General features: G+C 38.1%; 1 long non-coding RNA gene across 3 annotated transcripts in view; it reads left to right on the top strand.

Moving 5' to 3' along the window:
- Positions 1-1441: 1441 nt before the first annotated feature.
- LOC116452323 overlaps positions 1442-26273 on the top strand; it is a 50923-nt gene continuing 26091 nt past the window's right edge. For 2 of the 3 annotated variants that reach the window (XR_004243467.1, XR_004243466.1), the window contains exons 1-3: positions 1442-1690; positions 3390-3463; positions 4553-4693. This is a non-coding gene — a long non-coding RNA (uncharacterized LOC116452323). The remainder of the gene's footprint in view (positions 1691-3389; positions 3464-4552; positions 4694-26273) is intronic. The other variant, XR_004243468.1, reaches the window with a different exon arrangement.

Below are 26273 nucleotides of genomic sequence, written 5' to 3'. Positions count from 1 at the left end.
AGCATTTTACACTTACCTTTATTGAATTTAACTTTGTTCATTTTAGATTCTCTCCAACCTGTCAAGATAATTTTGAATTCTCAGCTCCAAAATGTTTGCAGGGCCTCTAAAGGATATGTCACAGGCAGATATTATAATTATCCTCTACTCTTATTATCCATACTGACAATAGAAAATATTTTTTAACTTGAGATTAGAACACCACCCCCCCCGTGGATCCCACTTAAAATATTTTCACTGTTTGACAGAGGAACATTTTTCAAAAGTTATACATATATATAACCGGATGTAACTTTATATATATACTCTTACTGCAATCTCTGTTGAGGACATATACCAGTCCTTTAGTATTTGTCTCTTAATGCAGCAGTGCTTCAGAGCTAAGCAAGACTTAGTCCCTAGGTGGTTTTGTACTGCTTCTATCTGTGAACTGTGCCACAGGTACATCATTGACTGTATCACATGCTTGTAACACAGAATGTTGTACCATCAGAAGTAATTCTAAGCTTACAGAAGATCCTCCATCTCAGCAACATTTCTGCATTGACTTGGAACTCTTGGGGCACACAGCAGAAGTATTAGTTACTGGAATTAATCAATCTTTTCTTCACTATTTATGCTATTCTTGATTGGTGTAATGTTATGCCATGCTACTCTTCAACTGAAAAATCACACATTTCACTGGAATAGCCACATATATTAAATCCTGATTTATATGTGACAAATATGTTTCTGCAAAATATGAAGAGAGGAAAATGAAAGAACCATCAAGCTACTTGCAGTTCAGTCACAGAGTAGGTGTATGTGTGGGCAATTTATTCCAGGGCTCTCTTTTCCTTTATACCTTTCTGTTTGTGCTACCCAAAAGCCAGCCCTCCTTAGGAGCCCTTTTTGTCCTGATTTTCACCTGTTGCCTGCTTCTTCTACCGTAATATCATACTCCTTTTACATCTTTTTTTTTTTTTTTTAATTGTAATTTGCCTAAGATGTGGACTGTGCCCTTTTCACTCTAAGTTTGGCCATGTCATTAAATTCCTTCGCCAAAGTATTCTGAAAGGCATAAAAAATCACGGCCCAGCTGAAGGAGCTGTGAAATGACTGAAATGGTTCCAGCTTTAATCATCTGAACTGTCCTTCCAGAGAACACTTGCGCTGCAGCGGGGATATCCCGCCTAACTAGCTGGCAATTAAACAAATTAAATCGCGATATGAATGCTAATACCTCTTCCTGCAGAATGTTTTTCGGGCGGGGTAGCAGATACTGTTATAAAATAAATATTGAAAGTATTGAAAGATAATTGACTGGAAAGCCACGTCACCCCAGAGGGGAGAGCGCGCAGCTCCCCCTCAGGCCGGCAGCTCTCGCGAGAGCCGCCCGCGAGCCCCGCGTTGTTTAAAGGGCAGCGTGCGCCGCGCGTGCGGGCTGCGCGCGGGAGGCTGAGGGGGCGGCGGGCTGGGGCGTTGTCCCCTCAGCGCAGAGCGGCGTCTTCTTCACTGACGAGAATTAACTGGGCCGAGGTGTCGCCTCAGTGCAGAGCCTTGTCCTCTGCAAGGACCAGGATGAGACTTCGAGACATTGAAGCTCTGGATGTGCGAGGCCGGTCGGTGCATGATGTGGTGGTGGCCCATCTACACCAGAGGTGTTGCCAGGGGCGGAAGGGCCGAACTCTGTGACTTGGTCTAAAGAAAGGTAGGTTATAGTTGTAGGTGGGTATTTCCCTTCCAAGGGGAATAGAGAGTCCAAATGCCAGACCCTCCTCTGTCTGCTGCTTCCCCAAGCCTAGGTTAAGGACATCACTAGGAAGCTTCCTGATGTGGTATGGCCCTCGACTATTGCCTGTTACTGCTTTTCCTTGTGGGTGGCGATGAAATCACAATGCACAGTCCAGAGTCAATCAAAAGTGTCTTCAGGGCCTTGAGACAGTTGGGGAGGGAATCGGGAGCACAGGTCACCTTTTCCTTCCAGCCACAGGCTGCAACATTGGAAGAAATAGATGGGCCCAGTCTATTAATACATGACTCGGAGATCTGCTGACTATGCTGCAGCACACTGGAAGTTTTACAGAGAAGAGCCAGGGGCTCCTAAGATGATAGGACTCACCAGGGAAACTATTAGTACTTTACTAGTCCATAACAAAAAGTTTTGGTATTTGAAATTTCCAGTGTATCTTTAAAACATTGTTTCTGTTTCTTTACTGTTGTGAGGATTTTGTGTGGCAAAGAGTAATTGCTTCTATTTAAGAGAGGGTACTTTACAGAAAGAACTTATTTCTGGGCTCATGGCCACAACCAAAAATCATGGGCCTATTTCATTTTGCAGGCTAAAGATTTCACAAGCGAGAATGATTGATAAGATGCTGGAATATTAGGAATGCATATTGAAGGTTGCGTGTTGTGATAAATGTGGATTTTCTAAGATTAATGATTTGATTTTGTGAAAACCACTAAAATTCTGGTAGGAAATCTTTATTTAATATTTTCCCCTTTTGCAGACAGTGATGCTTGCAAGTGGTTTGTTCCATTACATTAGTGGATTAACAAGGAGCATGGGACATTCTTATGACTGCTTAACATGCTTCAGGCGCTGAATGGACATTCAGCTATTGAAACAATGAACCCTGCTTAAACTTGTTTTCTTTCGCCAGTTCTTGAAACATCTTTAACAAAAGGAACAAATAACTGACACCACTGCAGTGCAATGTGTTTTCTTCTTTCGTTAACTGGCAGTGCATAGATGTTAGGGGAAATGTAAAATAAAGTTACAGATAAGGTAGCTTTGTTGCCAGGTCTTGGGAATTACTAAGATTTAGAGACTGCACGAAGGGCAACAATGTATAACAGATCTGGCAGCATTATAATGTCATACTGACATTTCAGAAGTGTAGAATATTGCATTTCTCCTGATGGCTTTGAGTATTCTGCATTTATATTTCTTTTTCTACCCTTGTAACATGAGTTTAACATCAACTGTTTTCTTAACATTATTTTATTATTCAAGTATCAAGATATGCAAACCCTGAGCTTTAAGATATGACTGTAAACTCCACTGCTCTGCTCTTCTGGTGACACTGATCATTGATGGAAATGAACTAAACCAGGTTTCCTTTTTCATTGTGTGAGGAATTATCTCTATTTCTGCCTCAAGATAATGTTTTTGTTCTCTGCAACGATGAATTCTGTATGGAATGCTTCCATCAGAAGCGCAAAAAGAAAACAGATGTGTTTACATTGTCTCCATGGAGACACAAACACACAAGCTAAATTCACACTAACATCAGGGGGAAGATTCCTCCTACTTTGCCTTCCAGAGAAGGAGAATTGCAGACAGAATATTTGCAGCAAGTGAGACAGAATTGTCTACAGACCATTTTTCTCCCTTGCATTTTCAGCAGGGGATTCTTTGATCATTCAGTGAAGATTCTGGAATGCCCTGATGGCTGCTTGTAGTTCCACAAGGATTTTGGTAAGGGTTCAAAATACTGTAACTTGTATGAATGTTTTAAGTAAAGAGGTAATTCTCTACAACTACTTCATTCCTCATCTCCAACACAGCAGTAACTTCAATTTATTCGGTGAGCAAATGTTATTAAACCATATGATGTTCCTTCCGTTCCTTGTTTGGAAGACCATTGACTAGGTTTTCATAGACATTAACTATAAAATATTTTTCTATCATATTTTCATCCCTTTACACATGTCTATTTTCATGGACCTTTACAAACCCCTGTGTTTCTCCAAGCAACTGCAGTTTGGCCATATGACACATGAAAACTGTTTGAGGCTCATAGTGACTGGGAAAGGAAGGGAGAAATCCTTTTCCTTTTCTGCTCCTTCTCTGGAGACCATGATTTGTTTTCAAGTGACACAGGGTGAATATATCCTTATAAAGTGATCCAGTTTTTTAAGCTAGCTGGAACTTAACTGTGAAAGGAAGAAGAGATCTTACCTTGAGAGAGGAAAATAAGTCATCACATTACATATGTGATGTCAAGTGAAACCTTATGCAGTTTCATATTTCACTCACCCAGCAGTACTTAGCAGTCTAGTAGATCGCCAGGATTATAAATCTACTGAGTATGGTTTATTCAAATATGATTTATCCCGTGATTCCTGCTGCAGTCAAAGGAATGGACATCACTGCTGTTAGTGACTGCTTAGTGTTTTTCTGTTTAGCCTCTGAGAATAGAAGACTGTCTACCCAAAGGACTGTGACATAAGCTTCTGGTACCATATATTGTACCAGGGAGTGGAAGTGGAAGCTTGGTGGGAGAGGCAAAGAGGAAATAAAATTTTTCTGGATGAGTGTCTGGGAAGACAAAGCATACAGCAGCAGCAGGCCCAGGAGGTGGGATAGTAGTAATGTGTGCATTTCTCCCCACATCTGGCTTTCCTCTCTTACTTCTCATGAGCTTTGTTATGCTGATACAAGCGAGTTTTGTATTTTAGTAACAGCATAATATCTGTTGTTTACTTCTACTGCACCCATTGTATTATACATGTTATTTGTCGTAGTGAAACTGTAATGTAAGCCTACAAGGTGATTTTTTTTTAGGACAAAGTTTACATCTCAGAATAGAAGATACCAGACTCTCCCACCAAAATTCACCTTATTTGCATGTCAGATCTTGAATCCTGTATTATTCTCTCTCTGTGATGGGAGAAGATGATAAGCAAGATTCATGAGGAAGTTACAGTAAGAATAATTTCTAAATTGTTATTAAATCTGATTTATTACTAGCTGAACCTGATGAGGGATTTGTCATTGCACAGATGGATTTGAGGGATTTCTGGTCTGCATTTGGCAGGTGAAAGGGACAGTCATGGGCCTGTATGTGAGGCTGTAAAAGCATGAGGAAGCAAATGATACTAAAATAATAAGAGGAAGCACATGTCTCTGTTCTGTATAATTCCAAATGGAAATAGTTGAGGAATAATAAAAACTGTAGCTCTTCTGATTCAGTGATGTCTTACCTGTAATATGTGAAAATAAGCTTTAGAGCCAGGGATTTGCTGCAGTATTAAATTTTTCCTTTTGCAAGTAAAAGATGGTCACTGAACATGCCTTTTGGTCTCTTTATTAAAGTATACATTGAAATGACAAATATGATGAGGTGAATGAACAGGAAAGGCTGTATGCCTCTTTTCTACTCTCTAGCAGACTTGTTTAGGACGGTTTAACTTTCACTGACATTGTTAGTGATACTTGTTAAAGATTTTTTCCTCATATTTTGTAAACCAATCAGATGAGACAACACGTAGCATTACAGTAAGTGTTTTACTGTAAATCTGTCTTTGTTTGCTAATGGCATTGTTGAGAGGAAACCTGCCCAAAAGAAGTGACCTCATCTGAAGCAAAGTTCAGCAAAAGCGGAGGTGGTGGAAATTCCTGAAAAAAGACAGAAATTTGACATTTTCCACCCTCCTCTCTTAGCGCAGCACCAGATAATACAGACAAGAGGGGCCTCTAGGTGGACACCATCATCTGAGCAGACAAAATGGGATCCCTGCTAAGGTACACATTTACCTGTATGATGGCAGTAGTAAACTGAGGTGCTTTTATGGACCATAGTGTATATATCTCCTCCTCACATTACCAGAAAAAAACCCTATATTGCTCAGGATAAATGAGGAGTGTAATTAACAAATATAGGCATTTGGCCATCAGGCTGTCAAATAAATACTATAAATAAAATGAAGTAGGGCAATAGAAGGAAATGTAAAGTGAAAAACCTTTTTTGTTGGCATTTTGTGCTTTTTGAATACAGTCTTAACCTGATACATATGTTATATCTATGAAATACACATGAACATTGTTAAGGAAAGAAGGGGAACATCTTCCTTCAGCTGGTGATAAGTTTAGATCATTTTCCTAAAGATAGACTGAATCATATTTACATGGTACAGTCTATCATTCATTATTTATGAGAATTTCCTAAAAATTTTTGAAAAGGAAAACCTGGAATTTGGTAGATTAATGATCACAAAAATTCAGTAGTTCATACAAGAATCAAACTGCAGTGAGAATATTTACCTCTAAATTAGTGGTCTCATACAGCAGCTTCTGCCGCATAGAAAAATTACTTTCTTTTCTACTGTAGCTTGCCCGTTGGTTTTTATACAGTCAGTTGCCACCTTGACCCCCACTACTTTCTGAAGTCCAGCATTTCAACTGGGGGTTCAGTCTCTCTGGTTTTACCCAGTACAGCTTCAAGCAAAAGAACACATTGACATCAGTGAGAGCTGGGCCTAAATAAGAACACCAGATTCTGGCCCCTGAATTGTAACTCTTTGTGCAATGCAATTTTCCAGCTAGTTGGGACACATATTTATGTAGTTCTTTATGGAAGATTTTTGGTTTTCAGTCGTGCAGTGGAACAATGAAAAGTGACTAACCTTACCTGTAAACTTACTTGAGCCTTGAGGGCATCTGGGGGGGAAGCTGTGAAAGCACTCACTGCTTTCCATTTGGATGTTACATTATCTCTTGAATTTAACTGAACTCAGGTAAGATGCTGGCTCTTCACTTTTTTAATTATCGGAGGGACATATATTCAGCAATCTGCTGGGTCAGCTGTCCTCTTTTCTCCTAAGCAGTGCATATGCAGCACACACATGCTCTCAGGTGATTATTCTCTTATCAATTATGGTATCTAAACTTTTTTCCTGATAAATCTAGTTCATATATATCAACAGTTCAAACAATGTGTTTTCTCAGTGTGTGTGGGTCTCAGGAGGAAATGTCTGGCTCACTTTTGGTTTAGTAACTTACAGGGATTGAGTTTTGAATAATGTAAATGGGAGTCGGGTGATAATTTGTAATGCTGTGAGTGCAATTAGTGAGATAAATACAGAGCTAGATTCATTTTCTCTGAAAAGAGGCAATCTGATTGCTATGCAGAAAGCACCTTTATTTGTAATACTGGGTGCTCATAATGTGGTTAGCAATGCACAAAGTGGCATTTTGATTTGGAGCTTTAAAGAATTCTGGGATGAATAAAACATGAAATTAATTGCCAGAGAAGAATCTCTGCCAGACTAGATGAGATCTACTGTGCTGAATAGAAGCTGTAACTTATGACAGGGTCTGTTCCACTCCCAAAAGAAATTATTTCAATACCAGGAAAGGTTAAAAAGCACTTAAAATAATTTGCAGTACCAGAAGTCCTTCCTCTTCAGATGTGGGTTGAGGGTACATATATAAGTTATGGGTAAGCATATATATTCACGTGTCCTATCATCCTGCAGCAGGATGGAACAGAACTATGTAAAACATCAAACTCCTTGCTTTGTATTAATAAATTTGAATGAGAGTTTCAGTCAACTTTGACCTAGGGAAAGCTGTTAAGTTGGGAGAATAGGCAAATAGCTGTTAAGTTGGGAGAATAGGCAAATTTGGATGTTTTGGTATATGGAGCTGTTACCAAAATCCTCTGAAATATTTGGGCTAAATAAGACTCTGCCTTTTTAGTGTTAGGAAGTAAGACAGTACTTTATTCTTGGCCAAGAGGGGTGGGTGTGTGTGTGTAACTGGCAAAGTTGTGGCCTCCACACAGACCCCAAAACAAAACCTTTTCACTTATCTATACATTTTTAGCAAACAGAGAAATGAATGTTCATTGGTTCTATTGCATAACTCTCTTCATTAGTTAGGGTTCTGGCCCCTGCTGGTTATTGATTTCTCACTCTTCATGCTGATCTGGTCCACATTCTTTAGTCCTTGTCTCTTCCTCAGATGGGGGAAGCTTTCCAGGCCTTAATCTCCTCTGTATCTGCTGGTTACTCCAATGTCCTTGAAGGGCCATAAATTTAAAATCCCAGATGCCCAATCTTCAAATCCCTTTGGTTTTGTTTATTGAAGCTTGTCAGGGTTAGTTTTAGCAAACTTAAGATTTGGATGATTTAATGATCAAAGTAACAATAAATGTCTGTGAAGAAACTTAACTCATGCTGGCCAAAAGTGGGCTCTGCATACAACTAATTAAAACTAATTAAAAATTAACTGGGAATGTTGTATCATTTCCAACAGAGGATCTTGAGTCCCTGTGTGAAATTGTGTATTAAATGTTCTAAGTACTTAGAAAAGCCTGCTGAAATCAGGGAACACTCCGCATGCCCATGAGAATCCCTGGTATCCTTTTAGGAATCTCAATTTATGCATGTGTTTTTGAAAAGATTGGAAGACTCTGGTTGTGAATATCTAAGTAGCAGTTGCTGAACTGAACTTTCCCTGTCAATAGATGGATTTGTAGGGGAAATTGAATTATGCAGTTCTGTGTCACAGTAGAAGTCCAGAAGAACAAATTGAATATGCATATGTAATTTTAGGAAACATAGTAGTGAATATTATTTGAGTTCCGTTATTTTTTACAGAGCTATTAAATTCAGCTGAGGTTTGTTGTGGATTTGTCTTGAATACAGGAGCAGTTTCACTTTTTTTTTAGCCTGTGAACAAGTAAATTTTGTTCACTTTAATTCATGTGGTCTTTTATACTTAGAGTCCACTTGAACACCCCTTGAAAGCAAAATCCAAAATCAAACCTGTTTGGAACAAAGTAGGAAAAAATGCTGTGGGGGAAATTAATAACCAAAGGAAGAGGATCAGCATCTATCCTTCTTTTGCCAGGTTCTTCCACAAAATACATACAAGCTCCTACAAATCTAGAGCTGTAAAATTTAATATTCCAATATGCTTTTAGAAAGCACTTTAAAAGGTTGTGTACATGTGTCTAGTGTAATATGCTGTGGAGGAGGAGAAAGAAGATCCTTTTGAACCTCCTAGTGAATAGTGCCAGAGAACTCACTGAAAATCACAATCCTTCTGGAGGCTGTGACAGGAGGGAGTTTTACTGATGTGGAGTATGGGAATGCGATCTCAGTTATGGCTTAATTCTTTTGTTTGTAACCTGAGTGATAATAGATATGGAAGAAGGAGATGAAAAGAAGTTTAAAGGAAGGAATGCATGAGTGAGGATTTTTTTTTTGTTGTTTTCAAAATGTGAGTAGGTTTCATGAATTTCTATTTATGTAAATTATGAATTAAAGGTAGGAAGCTTAGGGGACTCACAGGAGCATCCAGCAGAGGGAGAGATAAGCAGGATATTTAGCTAAACAACCTTGAAATTAATAAAACACTCATACCAAAGAAATCTTTGTATCAATATTTGTTACATTTTTATTGGTATATTTTAGCTGGATGTTTTCTGCAGATCCGTGAATACCAGTGAGATGAAGTATCTTTTAACAAAATAGAGAAAGAAGGTAGAATTTTCTACTGAGAAATGCATATCCATACCCCGGATATTCAGGGTTTTGTCTGCAGTGTAATTAACTAGAATTTGAGCTCTTTCACATGTAAATCAGGTCACTGAGAGCACTGGCAGTCTTAATCCTTTTTCTCATTGTTTAGTGGACTTCTCAGGTTTACAGGCTACCTTTTAAGTGGAAAATCTTAAAATTTAAATATTTGGTCTTTTGTGTCTTCAGAATTTCAATACTATCGCATTATATTATATGATGTACATCATACCATGGTCGATTTATTTGGGGTTAATGATTATGCCTTCTTAGACTTCTCCAAGGCAGCATTTAATAGAAGGACAGTTCAAAAAATCTATCTTACCTTAAAATTTCTAGACTCAAGAGTATTTCCCCGTTTTATGGGTATTGAATCTCTGTATTTGACCTATTGCACTTATCATAAATAAATGAAATGTATTTGTTTATGAAAAACTTCAGCTACCTATCAGAGCAGACATGAAAGATTTTCACATATTAAGATCTCTCTAAATCACGAAACATAATTATAAGCCTATTTGAGCCATTTTAGCTCAAGTATTGTGAATCAGATCTTCAGCTGTGGTCACCACATGCATGTTGTCTGTGGAAGTATTCAGTTTACATCCAGAGGTCTGGAGAGTAGTTTGTGGCTATTGGATATTTTTTTTTTGCTGTGTGCAGTTCTCACATTTAATCTCTGTACGGGTGATATTTCAAAATACCAAAAAAAAGAATGTGTGTGAACTATATGTGCGGCAGCTGTGATGTGAAACACTCTGATTCATTGGCTGAGTTAAGAGAGGATGGTTTGGAATTCTCTGGGCAATGTTATGTGGCTCTGGATGAAACCATAAAAGCCTTCTCCTGTTCAAAGGTCACACGTACCTTCTTGGGACTCTCATACTTTCCAAAGACCGAGTTGTTTACACACACAGATTATTACATCAAATTGGCACATGGTGCTGATGCAGCAGGATGGGTATTATGTTACTTGACATTTCAATAGCTCTTCTCCAGTGGAGAGATGGTTTGTCATACTGGTAAAGCGGTTCACATAGAGTTTATTGGTGTCCATGGTAGGGATTGTGCAAGTATAACATTTGAATTAAAGAAAAGAGAAATTAAAAGCCCAGCTCTTTAAGCCATGTACTTAACACTGGTTCAAAAATTAGGTTAACCAAGCATAAAAAAAACCTAGAGGGAGGGGAGGAAAAAACCCCAAACTCTTCATTTTAAGTAACATTGTGGTGGGTTCATGAGATATTAATTGAAAGTAAACTGACCCAGTGACTCTCTAGTTGTGGTTTCCTAGACAAATAGGGCCAGAAGGTACACTGAGAGACCATCAGAACATTCCCTGAGTTCCAAACTGGAATAACTATGCTTTGCAATATGTTTGCTTGGCCAGTACTTAACAACCATCCCATTGTCCACTTCGTGACCTGTCCACTTGTTTCACTTTGCTTGCTGTTAGAATAGGCCCATCCATTCCCTCCACAGATTTAAAAGCTCTTACCACATTTCCCTTTGGTCTCCTAAGACTGAAGAAAATTATTTTCAGTTTTTTGTAGTAGGTCTTCGTTCTGGTCATTCTTGTTCTCCTCTCCCTTCTCTCCATATTTTTCTTGTGTTTCTTGATACTTTTTTGGATGGAGCTGATATTACATTCCAGCTGAGGTCTTAGCAGCGCTAAAGAGCCCGGAATAATTATTTTACCTGTCTTGTAGGTAGTTAGCCTTTAGGAAAACCAGAACTATGGTTGCACTTTTTTGCAAAAGCGTGACATTTTTAAAGTATGTTGGCTGATTTATGGGGCTCTTTTGTACCATCAGTTTGGCCTACGTGTCATATATAGCTATCATCTGTTTCATTTCCATTGCTTCTCTTAATAATTTATCCACTTTTCCAAGATTTTTTTGCATTGCTAGCCTGTCTATGATCAGAATGTGAAGGTACTTGGTGATGGTTATTTGTACACCATGCAGTGCTTCTGCCAGAAATACCTACTTGTCTGTCTCCGGTGTTTGGCAAGGAAGCAGATCTGGATTCCATCTGCTCCTCTCTTGGGACTCCCAAGTGGGAAATATGTGTATGGATGTGTGTGTATGTTCTGATAAATAGGATGGAGGATATGAACTTGTTTCTTGTGGAAGATGAAGATTTTGCAGAGGTGTAATGTAGCACCGTACCATCCAAGAATTGTACGTTTTTGTGAACTCTGTTGTAGAGTGACTGCACTTCTCTGTGCTCAGACTGACCTGATCTCATAAGGTGTGTAGTGCTCTTGCCAGCTCACCTTGTATCTGCCCTAGCTAGTGGACCTTATGGCCAGGTAGCTGTTTTTCTCTTTTAAATTTGTTTTGATTATTTTGTCAAAAGATTAATTCTTAAAAGCTAAAGATGGAAAATTTTGTTGTCTTCAGGATTTGCAGGACGTAATAAGCAATACAAAGCTTAATAACAATTATTTGAAGAATGCCAGAGTGAATAAGAAGAAATGTATGTTTGTATAAACTGAGAATGTGATATTGCTACTGTTATATATATATATATATAACAGCTAGAGAGAATTTTTCTTTAGTTCTGACATTTGAACAAGCTTATTAAGAACAAGCCACAAGCTATTTTGTTTTCAGCCGTTCAAACCTGCCCAGTTTTGACACATTGCTTGTTTGCTTTGTGGCAGTTTGAAACCACTTTGTTCTACATCTGTATGGTCATCTTGATTGAATTTTAATGTGAAAGCCGGATGCATAAGGCCTGGTGAACTAACAATCAGGGATAAGGTCACCATCTGCTCATTTAGTCAAACCTTTGTGCTTAGAATTGCATTTTACATTCAATGACAGGCCCTGAATGGCTCTTACAAAGGGTCAAATGAAAAGAGGAAACCAATAGAAGGCACCTCTCCATTGTACAGAAACTTGTTGCAGAACTTCTTAATGTCTGGGTCGGGCAATACAATCTTTGTTTAAGATAGAACCTTTTCAACCATCTGTACCTTGATTACAAGTCTCAAATTTATTCTTTTTGTCAATCCATTAACTTTCCTGAAGCATTCTTGGGGATGCTTTTGCTTTTATTTTGCTTTCAGAATTTTCTCAGCTCATTACATGTCGCTGATCTGATGTACTGTACTTTTTCTCAGCCTGACAGTGTTTTCTTGTACTGAAGAAGATGGGACTGACTGATTCTCATGGTAACCCAGACCTTCCTAGGGTGGGAACAGGGACACTGTTAGGTGTTTTTAAAGTAGCCAGCCAGTTCTGTCATTGCTATCGTCCCCTGCCCCTGCTTAGGAAGAGTAACCACACCATGCCGTATTTCTCCAGGAGAGCCAACCACTTGTGGCAGTACCGTTCCTTTACCTTGTCCCTCCCAGTGAATGCTTCGAGCTTCCTTATTAAAGGCCGGATATATTCCTGTCCTACATGGACTTACTGTCATCTGAAAATTATTTATCTTGGGAGCACTAAGTTCAGAAATTGAAGCCAAGAGAGATCAGATTTTTAGGTGGGGCATTGAAGCCCACATCTATTTGAACACCTGTATTGCTATTACTGCACTCTTGTCCTTATATTCTTTCTCTTTTTCATTAGGTACACTTTCTCATTGGCAGCCTGACAACGTAGCTGTGTTTCAATTCCAGATTAAGTACCTTCCACAAAATTAACTTCTTAGTAGTCTTCTGGTACATGGCTTGACTCGTGTATCTCTGAATACTACGAGCATTACTTTGCAACTGACATTAATGCTGAGTCTGTTGTGCCTGGACACTCTGAGGTTCTACTAATGAGAGATCTAGAGAAGCCCATGTCACCATTTGAGTTTACTTGTTTAAGTTAGAAGTTATTCAGCAGCCCTCCAGTGATATTTTTAATGAAATGCCCACAAGCATGCATAGATGCCAGGTGCCAGGTTTAAACCTGGTGCCAGGTTTAAATTTTATGTATCAGAGGGTTCTTCCCACTCTTCTACCCCCAGACAATGAGAACATTAATTCTGTTGGTTAATACATCTTCATTTGAATATAATTTATTTAATCTTTTCATGCATTAATCCTTAATTAAAGAAGAATTCAAACTAGTAAGATGGGGAACAAATGAGTTGGTTTTCTTTTAATTAAAAATACTTCCATATGAGGAAAAGCCTCAGACAATTCCATCTGGACTGGATGGAATTAGGCTGCGTCTCCCAGGTTAATCAAATTCTTTCAAACTTCTTTTTCGAGGCAGAATAGGACAAAAGCCTACTTCTTTTAAAGCACTTTGCATGCTCTCTTCAGACAGGATAGGTGGCTGCTGTGAATAAGATGGATTATATGAAAATTTTGCATTGATAGCAATGCATTTTGAATACTCTTATTAATGTACTGTTCAATATTCTTGGGGTTTTTTGCAGTAATGTCTATGTTATGGTTAAAAATGACAGCAAAACAATTTTTTTATCAGCATTGGAATTAATGAGGCCTAGTTCATAATGACACTGCGTCACTACTTACTCTAGTGCAGCAACTCATATCCCTCCACATTGCTTCCAGTTCCATGCCACATTTCCCTGGTGCTCAGCATGTAGGCAGTGTTTCTTCCCATTCCCTTGTTGTCTGTACCACGAGGGGCAGGATGTGCTGTGATTGATGTTAAATGCTGTGTGCTGGAATCCATGTGATAACTGGGTAAGCACAAACCAAAATAAGGGACCTAAAGTGAAGAAAAATGAGCAGAGATGGTTCTCACCCCTTAGGAAAGACTTAGTCTCAGTTTTCTTTTTTCAGGTCTTTAATGAAGGTTGTAGGAACTTGCTTATTCTTAAGGCATCTTTCTGAGTGTCAAATATCTCTGAAATCAGTGCAAAATCAATTAAATTGGATTGAACCAGAGTAAAATGCCATGAGATCTGAAATCTGCTAGATTCCAGTCTGCTTGAGAAGTATGGACCAAAAACAACAAGGTCATAAATTTAAAAAGGATTTGAAAAGTCTTCCATCATGATGATGCTGTGACCTGGCTCCTTAGTTAACATGGTTGCTAATTAATCTGGCAAACCTTTGGCTTGCAAGGATTCCAAAGAGAAAATCAATGTGTGTTGCCTATTTTTTCCACTTTAAATGATGATCCACTGCATTTCAGACACATTTTTCTTCTTCGCCTTTCAAATGAACAGCTTCCAGGCTATTGTAAATTACTCTTCTTCTGTACTTTCTTCTTGCCTGTGAAAATATTTGAGTTGAAAAAACAGGACACATTCCTCGTTGTTCTGTTGTTTAGTGTATGTTATGTGTCCAATGGAAATACGCTCTCATGCATTTACTGAAAGATAGGCAAACTATGGTTTGCTATTTACCCTAAAACACTCCTCCTACTCCAAGCAAAATCATCCATAGAAAAGTGTAATTTCTATGTTCATTTCCATGTGAGGATTGGAGGTGATATCACCAGGAAAACATTTTTCTCTCTTATTTCCATATGTGTGAAAATCTCAGCTCCTGTGTTGGGCACACTTGAAATCTTGTGATCGTTCATCAGACTGTGTTCTTTACCACTTTCATACATATTTCTCTTCCACTGTATTTTTAGGCAATCCTACTTATATCAGTAATACTTATCTTTTGAGGGGATGGGATTTGTAGGTGAAAAAGTTAATTTCTGTTACTTTGCTAGCATGAATGGTGATAGTTTAAGTACTCACTAGCTGAAAAAATAAAGCGAATCGCAGTATTTGAAAAGTACCAACAGGTGAAAAAACCTGAAATAGTGCCTTGTAAATGAAAATTTGTGCATGTAATTGATTTGCTTGATTTTTGTTCTGGTTTTACTCTGTGGCTTTGGGAGTAGCAGATGAAGGAAAAGATTCTGCACAGATACTTCCTACTCCTGGCTTAATCCTTGGCTTTGGGGTGGCTGTACATGTTGAGTGTAAAATAAATTCTCAAATCATGTTATTTGTAGCATCTGGGTAAGGAGGGAGCAAGACACATCATGAGGGAAATGAGGTACGCTGATTTGGTTCTGCCATCTCTGGTATCTGTGTCACCTTTCAGGATTATTTTTTCACTCTTCCTTTTTAAAATCTACTGTCTGATTATCATGGTATTTTAGTTGTATAAAAGCTACAAATGTGTAAAATGTTCGTTTCTGTGAGTCTGTTTCTTTACCGTGTTGCATTACTGCTCGTGCTGTAACCATTTTTTCTGGAACCCAAGCTGAAAAACCCATTTGTGTTAATACACCTTTAAAGTTTCCTATAGCTCCTGCTGTATGACTGGGTCTTTGTCAGCCTTGATGACTGCAATTTTTATACAGCTAGGTGGCCTCTTGTCAAGATTTGGGTGGTGCCGCAGAAGTGCTACAGGGTCCCATGTGAGAGTATGTTTTATCCCTGGAAAGATCATCCCATTTTTAAGAACATAATTGTTACGGAGAAATACTTTTGATTTCCTTTTTGGGGCATGGTTGGAAATTGTCAATGACTTCTATATCCTTCCATTCTCCTGAAGTTTTGTTTTGTTATGGCAAATCCATACGGCCCTTTTGGTGATTCAGGTGCTTGATAATGCTGGGAACTGAAGCACAGGGGTATGTGGCACAGCCCTCCATGTCTAATGCCACTGTCCGTCCCAGTGCTGCTCCTGCTTTAGAAGATGGGATGAAGCTGCAGGCATGGGAATGGAGGATTAATTTAATAAGTACTTGGTTTACAAGGACTTATTGCACAAAAGAACAGGTAGTCTGTTTCAAGTGGAGATTTTGACAATTTACCAAGATTTTGTTCATTTCTTCTAGCTATTTATTCATTCAGTATTGCTACATTTAGTGACCTGTGCTTTCCAACCACGCCATGCAGTGTTATTTAACTGTCTGTAAAGCATATTTGTCTGTGCAAGTCAATTTTCATCCATATTTTTCTAAGTGTTAACATTTCTTGGTAGCATAATCTTACTCTTATGTTGATACATACAAGTTTTTTAACCCTTTGAATGTGGACTCAATTTTCATCACGTATACAAAAATGCTACAATCTGAGAACAAGCCTTCAGAATAGGTAGGCACACATTGCTGTTTGGGCAGGCAGGGGAACTAAGCATCATGCTTTTGGAGTCACATCTTGACGGAGCAGAACGGACACCATTAGATTCCCTCCGGCTCCCACGCCGGTAACGAGCCGATCAATCAGCACAGTGTTGTCATCCATTCCACTTTGAAACAGTTTATTTTCTGGTTTAGATCCAATTATTTTGAACAGGGCTCTCTAAAAAGGAAAACAGTTTATATCAATTAGTAGAAGCAAACATATGTTCTGTAGCTTTGCAAAGATCCTATTTGAAATTCTCAAGTAAAGTTAGGACATATGTACATATTTTAAAATGGAACATAACATGTCACATATGATTGTGGCAGAAGGGGAGCTGAAATGCAAAAACATTATGAACGCCACAGGTGAGGCTGTGTGAAAACCTAGAAATACTGATATGTCAGTTACTGTGTGAGAAGCTCTGGGAAAGACTTGTGCAGCACATGCTTTGCAGGACAGTTTCTTTGGCATAACAACAATTGAGGGGCAGCCTGCATGATTTGCTGCCCCTGAGGCCTGACAGGAAAGAGCACAACCAAATGTCTGACCATCCAGGACACAGGCTCTTGCTGAGTGACTGGCCACTGAACAGCTGAGGTGTCCATGATCTCTCACAGAACAGCTTCCCAGTGGAAGAGATCAACCCCAATGGGCAGGCTGTGGTGCCTCTCATCTGCCTGTGTGCAGTCATCTCATGTGCAATAGGGCCTTTACTGCATTTTGGGACACTGACGAGGAAAGTAATTGAAAAGAGGGGGCAGGCAAAAATAAATTGACAAGGAGGTACAACAAAAGAGGGAAAAGACAGAAAAGTTTGGTCTTTGCTATTGTAAAAGGGAGAGGGCAGCAGTGTGAGTGATGGTAGGACATTACAGGATTGGTTGGGAGTTTCTGAGGGTAGAGAAGCAGGAGATACTGTGAAGGAAGGGAACATGGGGAAGATGGCAAAGATACAAAGTTATCTCAAAGTAGGGAACATGAGTCGCTTGACAGCAACCAGGGTATGTTTATGGAGGCATGACTTGCATTAGAAATTCATGAACAGAATATCACTGCTCAAAACCTTGCATTGGATTCATAAGAAAAACACTTCAGATGTAACAATTGCCTCCCTGATAAGGTAACCATATGTGTGCACGTTTTTTGAGGCCTTTAGCCAAGAAAGAAGGGATTTTAAGGATGTAAAATAGTTTGTTGTATTCTTAATAAGAAAAACAGATAGCAAACATCAGGTAGTGTCATGGGCATCACTTGCATGATTCACTTAATGGAAGGTAGGCTCAGAAAGTTTCTGTGGGAATTGGTCATCCCCCTGTGTTGGTACTGGTAAACACTAGAGGAAAGCTAGGTCTTGGATTTTTCTCTATTTGTAAGACATGTTTGCTCTCTACTAATTAATAATTTGTTACATGAAGGAAGGGCTCTTCTATTATCAGAGTTGTTGTGGAGGAAAGTATAGCTGCATACCAGAGTAACTGACTTGTCTGATACACTGTGACCCTCAGCCTAATCTGAGACCAAGGAAATTTCACGACTGTCATACCCTCTCTTAAATGAGAGGAGTTGAATCAGTCTAACGTGGTTGAAGAAACTTGGAGTTAGACGTTCCTGTGTAATTAGGATGGTCTTTAGCTGAGGTCTGAATTAGTTCATTCAGTCATGAAAGCACAGCATCATTTCAACATGATGTAGTTCTCAGCAGATGGAGATGTATTTCAAGCTCTGTATATGTTTGAATGAGACAAGGCAAGCATAAGGCAAACATACAGATAAGTAACAATAGACTAGGACCCAAAGTGCATTTGCTTTTTCTCTTAAAAGTTGAAATACTGCTTGACAACTACTGAACATCTTGTCCTTTTTGAAGCATTTGTTTTCTATTCCATGAAGCTAATTTGGCAACATTTCAAAAAAATGTTGCTTTATCTTGATTGTATTTCTTCTTTAATGGATAGATCTCACTTGCAGGGTCTCTGAGTATAGAAATTAGTTATGAACTAAAAAGATGTTGAATTTTTTCAACAATGAATCTAGTAAAGGGGATTAATTATTATTTCTGTACTGTGGGCAAGAGAGACTCATGTTGTTTTCTTACCTGGCACCACGGAATGATAATGGACATATGACATATGACTTCTACTGACTTTCATAAGCCTCAGGAGTGTGAATGCATCATGTGGTACATTTCACAGTCCTTAGACACTCAAACATTCACCATTTCTTCCAGTCCTCAGGAAACAAATTCTAAAGAGTGCAATAAAGCAGAGAAGGTGTATTTTTAAACTGAGCTATCTCTAAGATAATAATAATAATTTGCATGGCTAATGCACCTCTTTTACATACAAATTGTGGATACACATGCATAGATTGGATTCTCACTTGGTGAAACTAAAGACTATAAAGAGACTTAGTTCTTTTGTAAAGAACTGTAAGATCTATGAGTGAAAACACTCTGTAAGAGCTAGGTATTACTATCTTTTATTACTTTCCTCAAAAGACTGCCAGGCTGTCAGGGGAACCAAATGTGTGGAATGGTGTTCTTATATTAGAGACTAATAAAGATTCAAATAAATAACTTAAGTACTTTTTAGGGGTTTACTTACTTTTAGACATTTGAATAATATGATCCCTAATGAAAATGTTGATGAACCTCTATTTTATCAGCATTTGTAGACTCTATAGAAAGCCTTAAATAGCAGGGGATTTATAAATTTTTAATTAGATTTTGGTAATTCATCTTGGGGTGTATGTGTATTCATGAAATCTGAAAGAGCGCAGTTTAATCAGAGGATGGTATTCAGCACTTCTACAGCCTCAATTGCGTGTGCAGCTGCATAAATGTTTGATTGCAGTAATTAGTATTCAGAAATGCTTGTGCTAGTTTTAAGTATGGCTATACATATGTTTGGGCAAGTTTTTTGATTATGATACATTGAACAATTTTGGTTACTTTTAAAAAAATTGGCAAATACACACAGAAAAGTATGATTTTAAGTTGTATGTACATTCCCCGTGACTGTGGGTGGACATAAATAGGGAATGCAAACATACCTGATTAGTTGTTTGCAGCTGAATGTACGAGTTATCTGTGTGCTGTTATTGAAAGTATTTGCATAACAGACACATATACCCAGTAGTAAAATAGTTACTAAAATTGGAACTCCTCAGTTCCAATTGACACATACAGGTTAGGAATACAAGAGAGAACAGTTTTGGAATGTAGTAGTTTTCTAAACTACACTTCTTGAATGTACAATTTATCATTTAGAAGGGCTTTCCATCAGAAGGTTGTTTTGGCACTGAGGTAATGATGATGTGTATTGTGAAAGAACGGAAATGAATCGTTCTGTAGTTGCTGGGGAAATAGCTCTTTACTTAGCTTGAAAGCAGGGACAATGCAGGCTAGAATTGTAATGAATCCTATGTAGAATCAATCTATCTTCAAGACAACAGATCCAAACTTTGCAATACTTCAGCTGGCATATAATGAATATGTTATATCACTATGCTAACAAGCTGCTTCAATGTTCTTGTCCATTTCAAAACACTGTTGAGGGCATGGAAGCTGTTTGCTGCTCTGTATCTAGCTAGAAATGAGTGGGTATGACTGAAATCCTGTGTAATAATCAGTTTAGACTTGTGTGATGCTGGATTGCTTTTTTTAAAAACAATTTCCATTCTGTAATGGGTGATAATGATGTAACTGAATGCATTAGCCAAATCAAGATTCTAATTTTGCATGAATTGCACAGTATTAACTATTTTAGGATTGACTAGCAATGGACCATGCTTCATTTCAGATTGTGATAGCTGTTTTAAAATGACCAATCCACTAACTGTTAATGTAACAGGGCCAGTTTTATCGCCCATGTACCACCCAACAGAAACCTGTTGGATTTACATTGGACCCTGATTTTAAAGTTTGGGTTTTTTGTTTTGAGAAACCGTTTCATATTGCACTATTCTTCCTAGACACAGCTGCGTAGCTTTGGAGTATTGTACAGGTTCACTGAAACTTTGACAACCAAGATCTGATCCCATTCCAGAGATTCATGCTTGCCAGCCTAGTAAGAACATGGTCAATTATCTTCCTTTTAATCCCCCTGCATTTCCCTGAGGAGCAAGGAAAAGACTTACTTCGTTGCCTGGAATATCAGGATTTTGTAAATCCACTGCTGCTATTTCAGTCCTGGTGCTCATATGGAGTGGGAAAGCAAGTCTTGGAAGCCTTGTGTCCAGAGCTGCAGATTGCATACATCAGCGCTTAAAAAACATATTCTAACATTCAGCCAAGCCCAGTAAATAAATCAGATTAAAGTACAAAGGAAAATCTAGCAAAAAAATGAATTTTTTCATTGCATTTCATCGATTTATTACATGCTTTTCCTGGACTATCTGTTTGAAATATGTCATCGCAAGGGCTAATCTGGTGGTAGCTAATATGGTACATATAACAAATATTGCATCTCTATAAGAACTTGTCTGCTCACAAAAAGTCTTAACCCTATGTGTATATTCATTATCTAAGACTGGCTATGATCAACTTATATAAGTGAAGTTTTAAAAGCTTTCTGTAAAAAAAAATATTCTGTGTCAGTCAAAGGCTGCTAATGGTCTTTTTATTTTGAGCTTTTGAGCAAAGCCATCACCACTGTTCTCATGCACCATTACAAGAATTTTTCCCAAAATCTGACTTCCAAAGCACAGCCTAGAACATCAGCTCTGGTGAAGGCTGATGAAAATCCTCTTGCTTTAATACCTAAATAAATATGATTGCTCCACGTGTGAGCATGGTGTATTGTGGTTACAAATACATGACACCCACAGCTCTCCTAGATTCAGGTGATTCATTCCTTCTTTCAACATCCCAGTAAAATGGAATTCAAGAAAAGGAACGAAACTGTAGGAAGAAGAAAACCCCCACAGTTGTATCTCAAGAAAAAAAAGCCCAACCTCTATTTAACCACTTAATGGTGTATCTGTGTCACCTTCAAGGGTGATAGAAACTTCCTCACTGTTGGGAGATGATATTTGATTAGAAGCTCCAAGGCCCATTTGGTCATCCAGTACTAATGACAGGCTATGCCGTGTACTCTACTTTCCTTTGCTGCCATGGGGAAGAGTTTTTTTAGATAAGCTTGTTCTCACGCTACACTATTGAAAGAAAAGAAAGCTACTAATCTGTTTGACAGATACGAACTGGTACCGTGGCCTCCATCTGTTGCTATTGCCCCATTAAAGGAACCTATCCCCGCTAGCATATGCTAAATGTCCTCCTGACAGTAACAAAACAGTAAGGTGTAAAGAAATGTAAGAGCCTTAGTTCTTACCCACTCTTTACCAAATATTATGCATAGCTTCACTGGATGTTTCTTAGCCTAATTTTTCCCTGCGAAGTCTTAACAAAGCTTTTTCATTAGGTCTTGTTTCTCAGTCTCTTCCCTAACTGATTATGGTTGCAGCACGGTCAAATGTCAGCTAATGAACAGCAGCTACAGGTAGTTGTACAGCTGTATGTGTTTAATAGATTTTGCACTGAAAAATTGCAGTCAGCAGGATTTTTTAAATTTAGATTTATATCAGAAATCCAAGGGGTTTTGTCCATTCTTCTTTAAAGCAAGCGTTGTTTTATTAATTGAAGCTGTAGCTTTTAACATTCATAAAAATTTGGAATTTGAAATAATGACCAGCCTCCAAATGAGACTTTAAACTATTAATGATCTGCCATCTGGTGGCCTGACTTGTTTGAGCTGTTGCACTTCTAATTCCCACTGATATAATCATCAATGGCTTTAATATGCTTTTTGTGGTTAATGAGCTTGGGCAGGAACATCATCTGGTCTACTCCGCTCCCAGACCTTATTGCTGTGACTCAGGCTAGACCTGTGTGATCTGCTGGTGGTTAGGCCACTTGAAAATTCAACAGGGAATTTCCTTTGCCGAAGGAGAAAAACCTGTCCTGACCTTATCTGGATTAAATTTCCCTTTAGCCACCCTCATTTGTAATAAATGATGGTCAGATGTTGTGTTACCTCTTAGGTATAACTGAGATGGATGATAACCCACTTTTACCCAAAGTTGTCATGTATTATTCCTATTTAAAGCTAAAAAGCTTTGAAGTAAGTGCAGAATAATTGAGATTTGTGTATATTGCTCTCCTGTCCTTTCAGTTCTTCCTTACAGCCCAAAGGCATAGCACATTTACAGACTGGTTCAGTTCTTCATTTCTGTAATGGGTTTAGATACATTGTACAGCACCTGATCTAAAGGTATGATCCTGTGTTATTCCAGGGTTACATCTTATCCAAGACTGGAATCATTTAAATGGAAAGGAAGGAGAACAATATGATAGACTGGCTGTATGTTTATTTAAATGTTTAGAGGGGATGACTTATACCAGTGGCATAAGTAAAAACGTAGGTCAAGTGTAGGAACTGTAGCAGAACTGATGTACGATCCTTCTCCACACCAGTGTTCTCTCTCCCTCAAGGAAGGAAGACTAGTATGTGAACACTTGAACCTCAATACTTGCTGCCTCTGAAATTTCCTTTAGAATTAGGACTTGGACACACAGTTTTAAGAACTCCACAAATAAGCAAGTAGAATCTAATGAAGACACCTGACCTTTCTTCTGGTCAGCTGGGAATTCCACTTGTTCAGAAATAGCAAATGAGATGAGAAGGAATGACACAGAATCAACTGCATTAATTGTATCTGTTAAGGAACTAGAAGGAGGGAAGAGATACAAATATAATGTACTGCAAAGTCACACTTGGTTGTCATAATCCACTATTATGCAATTACACCAATCATGTATAAAAAAGTATATGTTTTAGGGATTGGTTATTCTGGCTAAAGGTTCTAAACGGCCCATATGTTTTCACTTGTGAAAAGTACATGTGATCATAAGTATCAGTGTTGCTTGGAGATTCCATGAGTATGTGTACCACTGGGTTAATTTCACATATTTCATTCATGTCAAAAAATACACAATTCAAGAACATGAAACAAGAATATTTTTCCAGATTCTGTGAATGAATTTGATTCAGTCTGTATCCTGTCTTTTTAGTACCTTTTACACTAGCAGCTATTTAGTTGATGTGTTTTGTCTTACCATTCCAGTCCAGTATGACTCTTTGGGGGAAGTGGTATTTCACAACTTCATTATTTTGATTTTATTTACCTTTCTGCCTGTAAGGGGATCTACCTCAACTGCAGGATTACCACCAGCTATTTTTGCACCTCTGTATTTATCAAAATTGAGCATTAAGTTCTTTGTTCTAAGTAGCTCTACACACCTGACAACCAAATTTAGGCTTTGTTTATACTGTAATTTATTAAAGCTGGGAAAGTCTTAAAACTTTTGAAGAATTGTTTGGGACTTACATAGCTTCATGATACACATTGTGAAACAAGTCTTCCATTTTGTAGTGATTAGATGAGTTGCTAATGTGCAGAGAAAATTGAGAGGAAATTATGTCCAGGAGCTGGCTCATTCACACTGTGTTACAAATTATCCATACCTTCTGAAAGAAACATCAGTTATTTGACTTAGTTTCTCAATTCTGTATTCTAGGTTAGCCATCATAAGCAAAAATGAAAAGTGACAAATTTATTGGAAACTTTGCTGCTTTCTAGAAATGAGACTGAGACCACCAACTCATTTACAGCTGGCTTCCAAAGAGCTCTAAAATGAAAATTAGTTTTGATCATTGCTAAATTCTACTAGTGCTCTACATCTGAGCTGAAAAATTCTGTCCGAGTCCCAGCCAGCTGAGCAAACCATCCTGTATAAACAATTGTTGACACAGGTTAGTTTTCCCCTGCTACAGAATGTTGAAAAAACAATCATATATCTGGGTAATGTCACAAGAAGTCTATAGCTTTTATAAATAAATAAATATATTCCAGTAATAAAAAAAAAACAGATGAAATTCTTTAATAGCTGATGATTGGGTGAAAACTTCTCTGATTGAAGACCAAAACTGATGGAGTATCAATCACTGCTGGTTTTGATTAAGTACCTCACTAATCTCTGTTACTGTATAATGATGATCCTGGCAAGCAGAGTCTGATTGCTGCAGGAAAATCATTTACATTAATCAAGTGCAGTAAGAAAGATTCTGATGTACTTCACTTTTCAAGAAAAGATGCTGATGTCTTGTGCTGAAAGAGCTTGATGGACAATACAGCTTTAGATGGAAAACCCTGACAGAACTAGTTTTAATGCTCTGTATTCTAAAAGGTGCCAGTATGAGTGGGCACTTTTGCTCTCACTGACCTAAATCCAGATTGCTAAGTTTGCCATAAGCAATTCATCAGCAAGTCAAATACAGTAGGTAAAATATTTCCGATTAAGTAGCAATTAACCTGAAGTAGCCTAACTTAACAGGTGTTAGACTTCATAAAAGGAGACAGCAAATCTTGCCTCCTAGATATCTTTGTTATTTAATAATTTCTGGAGATTTTTTCTTATTTGAGGATGAGAAAGTAAGAACATCTGTGGTAAATTTTTAAAATAAAGCCAAGGCTCAAATCTACAAATACTGTTGCCCTTATACCTCGGTTTGCAGATCTCTGGAAAAGCCTCTAGCCATCACTTCCAGCTTTCCAGAAAACACTGATCACTGCTGGAATCACGAAACATGAGCTTCTCTGCAACATATAAATCTCTTTGGAGCTTAGATGCAAATAAGGAAGTGTGTGTCTTGTAGCTGCTGTAACCACCAACCTTCCTAAAGAAATAATTCACAAATGATTCCCATGGGATTTTCAAACCAGGTTTCTTTTCCATCTGTTAGTCAGACTGATAGGTGTTTCTGGGGCTTTGTCTTGGAGCTCTGCAGAGAAAGCAGCTGAATATAAAAATTGGTAAATGTACACCTCATCAAATCCAAGAGCCCACTGTTAACACATTCATTCATCTACAATGTGAGCGACTCGGCCTGATTTGCAGCCAGCTCTGCCCTGTGGCAGGACAACGGCCAGCTAGCAGTGCCCTTGGCTCATCTGATGGAAATTCCTGCAGTGGATGCACTGGATGCAGAAATGAAGTGGGGCCTTTTAGCACACTGAGATTGAGGCTTAGGTCTGAAGGGGTTGACTGTGGTAATTCAGTACAAAGTGAAGTGAAATTAGGTTCTTCCATTCCATAAGTAGGACACCCTAAAAATTGGACTGTCCATCGTTGTGACATAGATGCGTTAAACTGTTGTGGTAACTGTGAAAATAACCAGGATGTGAGTACATAATTCACTGCTGTAGTAGTGCCATTGGAATCAATGATGTTACCTAGGAATTAATTCTGCCTGATGCTAATAAAGCTATCAGCAGAGGTCAGAAAATAATGTTTCTCTTCTTGGCCATGATTGACTGAAGTCCCTCTCCTGTCATTTAATCAGTAATTGTAAGAAGCTATATATACAAGTAGTACAATAGAAATAATAAATAATCCTCTGTGCGAAGGTTATATGGTCAAAGATTCAGGGAACACAGCAGTTTATTTGAAATAGCAGTATATTACTAGTCTTTACATTAACAGCGTAAGAAAAATGAACTTCCTTTATCATGTAACTTACCTATCTCAAGTATAATGTGTATCAGGCCTTTGTATTATGGGTGCACATTAAAAACAAAGCAAAAATGGTTTGTCAATTACAATAAAACAAGGCAAAAAAGATTTCAGATACATTTACAATCCAAAGCCTTGGATTCGATCACTTCAGAATCCTGGCTGAGTGGAATTGAGTGCCCAATATTCAAGCATAGTTGCTATAATTTTAGGTGCTTATTGGACATTTATTCATGTAAATAGATGGGCAGAGTCCAGTTAGTCGGTATGAATTAATAGTCTATTTCTATGTTCAATTATAGTAAATTAATATAACCCAATGCTTTCAAAAATATCAAAATAATTTTTAAAGGCA

The sequence above is a fragment of the Corvus moneduloides genome, chromosome 17, assembly GCF_009650955.1.
Source record: "Corvus moneduloides isolate bCorMon1 chromosome 17, bCorMon1.pri, whole genome shotgun sequence".
Lineage (NCBI taxonomy): Eukaryota > Metazoa > Chordata > Aves > Passeriformes > Corvidae > Corvus > Corvus moneduloides.
This window is presented reverse-complemented; position numbering and strand designations above follow the sequence as displayed.